Here is a 3,875-nt window from a genome sequence, read left to right as displayed (position 1 = left end):
ATCCTTTTTGAAAACATACGAGACGATCCCAGCGGTACCTCCACATCAACAGCAACTGGATATAATTTGTGGCTTTGTTAAGCCACTTTTGAGGATAACATCATACAAAGGCACATTTAAACTGTAATCAAACTACAATTTCCCTTACAAAGGGATCCGACCGACCAACCAACCAATAATGTGATACCTATGGAAACACGTTGGGCTCTGGCACCTCATGAGTAGATCACAGACCTGTATAATCAATAATGGGAAAAAAATAGAGAAATAAGTGTTTGTGTTTTCAGATTTGGTGTCTCTATCGTCTTCTGGTGCCTTCAACAATCAAGAACCTGAAATTGAAGAAATGATGAATTGACATTTAAGGTGAGGTGCATCTTTTGAGGTGTCCTTCAAAAGTTGAAAGTAAAATAGTTTCAATGTAAAGTAATTCCCAGTTCAAAGAGCCTTCATAAAGTGCCAAACTGTGTCCATCTTATTTTTAGCAATGCTGTTCGCGACACAGTAGGTAGAAGGAAAAGGGGGAAAGGTGTTGGAGAGTTTTTTGTAGCATGAAAATAGTAAAAGTAGGAAAAGGCCTGGTTTAAATACAGTCCAAAAGACAACTAAAACCCCCAAAACGATAAAAAAAGATAGATGTTTTTAAAGAATGAGCTGGCTGGCGGCGGAGAGTTACAAAGTTTCAAATTTGGCACAGTGTCACGGTTGTCATGGCACCCAATTGGCCCCGCCCGTGTGGCGCCAGATGCAGCTCATTGACAGATTGGCTTGCAGTCTATTTGAGCTCAGTGCTCTCATTCTTCCTTTTTCAGTCCATCAACAAACCTATGCCCCGCAAGATGTGAGTTTTAACCCGGTCCTGTTTCCTGTTGGTATTCCATGTCCGGTATTGTTCCCGTTTATTTTTGTCCTGATTAATATCGGCTTCCAGTTTTCGTTCCCTTCTAGTGTGTCCTGTTTATTTTCGATATCCTGTTTCATTATCTATCCTGTCTGTCCCGTCCTGACCCTATTTGTCCGATATCTACTCGGGCAATTGGTATCAATCTCGTCAACCTCTGGCTTCCTATCATTTCACGCCAGACTGCTGCCTAACGTGCATGACTCCCAATGATTTCCCGTGAAATAAAAGGCTTGTGTGAGTAACGTTATGCGTTTGGGTCCTGATCCGGTTCTGGTTCATGACACTGAGCACCTTTTAAACAAATGGAATATTAAGCAATAATGTTTTGTAGGGATTTACATGTAATTCTTTAAAATTGTTTTATTTATTCGAGAATTTTTTGTAATAATGGTTTCAGTATCAATAATGTTGACCTATTTTGGTAAAAATAGTATAGTTATAATGTATATATATATATATATATATATATATATATATATATATATATATATATATATATATGGTTGCACCATATTGTTGATGTTATTATTGGGCAGGGCCGCGAGAATATTGTCCGACAACAAACCAATCAGTGTTACAGAACTGAAATACTGTATTTTATTGCCGACTCGCCAATTTTTCACAAAGTGCACGAGATTCTGATCTCAATAAAAAGAAAGGCATTGTGGGAAGTAATTCGGTCGTCCTGGGAGATATAAACGCACGGCTGCACGTTTCCTTGATTGAAACCTTTGTCCCTTGCTATTCTTTGTTTTAACTTAAAAAGGTCCCATAAAAATTATAGAGATTTTTTTTTCTGATTGCTCTAACATTTCTATCTGCTACATCATCTGTGTTCCAGGTTCGATCTCCGGTGCTACCATTGTGAATAACATTGTGGCCAGCAATAAAAAACGACTGTAATATAATTGCACGAATATGACAAAACATAGGTATGCATTTCCAATTTTCTCGAACATAAGGCGCACTGCAATATAAGGGGTACGTTCACATTACTGGCACTTTTGGGGTTTTTGGGTTTGCACATTATAGTCTGAGCCAATGTTCACTGTAATTTTCCAGGGGTCTGAGCGTTCACACAAAGTCAGTGAGCAACGCTTGAAACAACAATGAGCAACGGCAATCCCAAGTGTGGCAACAGTCATTATCAAACATGTCCAAAACTTGACATCAAGTTACATTTTTGGCAATGCAAAATTATTTTTCTCTTTTAAATGAATTGACTCATGTACTATTGCAAAGGTTGTACAGCCTACAAACGTTGTTTGTTCTTACAATTCTTTCCAAGATATCCATTTCTTTTTATTTCCTGATGTATTTTGTAGCATAATATTAACAATTTTGGGGGCTTATTGAGGCGGTTGTAAGATACAGAACTGTGCTTAATCACATTTTTTAGTGCACTATGATGACTTTGCACCAAATGCAATATTGCACAACCGTTACGATACCAACGATATCACGACAACCCTGTATGTAACATCCCACATGCCGACATTTCTTGTGTAAATACCATGTAAATTATAACTATAGCCTTATCCCCCTTGTCTTATAACATTATCTTCTCTGTTCCTTTATCTTCTTGCTCATACCTCACTATGAATGTGTAAAACTGGAGTGTCATGCCCAATTTCGTTGTCACAATATGTTAGCCCATTCGTAGCAATGACAATAAAGGTATATTCTATTCTATTCTATTCTAAGTACAATGTTGGCAACAAGATTCACTTGATATTATTGGAAATGATTTGAATGCAACACAAACTTTTTCTTCATTTTTCCGTGTTTGTTTCTACTTTTTTTTAAATTCCTTTAAAAAAATCTCATTGTTTTTATTTTTTCCGAGCTGTTACTTTTTTCTTTTTGTTCTCTTTTTCCTACATTTCTTTCTTTTCTTTTTTTCTGGCTTTTTTTTTAAATTTGTCCTTCTTTTTTTCTATCCCTTTTGTTTCTTTTTTCCTCAGCTTTTCACTACTTTTTCATTTTGGTATTTTTTTCTTTTTTGTTCTATTCCCCCCTTCTTTTAAGTCATTTTGTGCATAATTTTACATAATATTTGGTCATGTTGGGATTAAAGAAGCAAAAACAACCTGAAGAGCCGTTTAGGACCCGAAAGAGCCGGTTCCTTTATGTGAGCCGAGCCGAAGAAGCCGGTTCTCGACCAACTTTACTCAACTTCGTTCTCCTTCGACCTTGACTTCAAAATACCGCATTTAGGACACAACGTCGGGGGAACCCGTGTATTTTGACCTTCATGCACTGTAACTTTGACTTAAGTCGCTTCTTAATGAGTCATTTTGAGCCCTGATTTTTGTGCGCTGGCTAGATTAGTTTAGAGGGAACACTGGTCTGAGCCCTTGCAATTTCAATCTGGGCCCCAATGTACCTCCATACGGACTTGGCTTTTTACAACTTGATAATCCAGCACTCAAATCTCTGCCCAGTGAAGGCCAAATGTGACCTGTCCTCATTCCATCACATCTTGACAGTACAGAGGAACAGTACCCTTTGTAGGGGAACCTTTCATTTTCTACCCTACCTTCTCCCCCAGGCCCCCTACCGCCACGACTTTGTAGTGGAGCGAGGTGCTCTTTGACAAGGAACACTGAAAAGCATTTACATGGAGAGGATAGCCCGCCACCTCCTGCTCTTTGAACCTCCAGCTGCCTCAAAGCCCGGAGGACGGTCAGATGCCGGCAGGGAGTCGATGAAGAACCGAAACGTCCTACCCTGTTGAGATGTCCTACAGGTAGGCTGATCTGACAGCAGCAATATTTAAACTCTGAATTATCGCAAAGACAACTTTTACTAATAATACAAAACAAGGGTCGGCATGAATACATAGGCTACACCTGTGCAGTCCTTTGAGACAATTCATGATTAAGGTACAGTGGAACCTCGGTTCTCGACCATAATCCGTTCCAGAACCCTGTTCGAAAACCGATTTGTTCCATCACCGAAATCATTTTTC

At 38.8% G+C, this 3,875-nt stretch overlaps 1 long non-coding RNA gene across 1 annotated transcript; it reads left to right on the top strand.

The window, feature by feature from the left end:
• The first annotated feature begins 223 nt into the window (after positions 1 to 223).
• Positions 224 to 3,595, top strand: LOC148356255 (uncharacterized). Its single transcript, XR_015851982.1, has 3 exons — positions 224 to 366; positions 1,746 to 1,836; positions 3,456 to 3,595. It is a non-coding gene; the product is annotated as an uncharacterized LOC148356255 (long non-coding RNA).
• The last annotated feature ends 280 nt before the right edge of the window (positions 3,596 to 3,875 follow it).

Source organism: Urocampus carinirostris, chromosome 11, assembly GCF_059441175.1.
Source record: "Urocampus carinirostris isolate Australia breed hairy pipefish chromosome 11, RoL_Ucar_1.0, whole genome shotgun sequence".
Taxonomy (NCBI): Eukaryota; Metazoa; Chordata; class Actinopteri; order Syngnathiformes; family Syngnathidae; genus Urocampus; species Urocampus carinirostris.
This window is presented reverse-complemented; position numbering and strand designations above follow the sequence as displayed.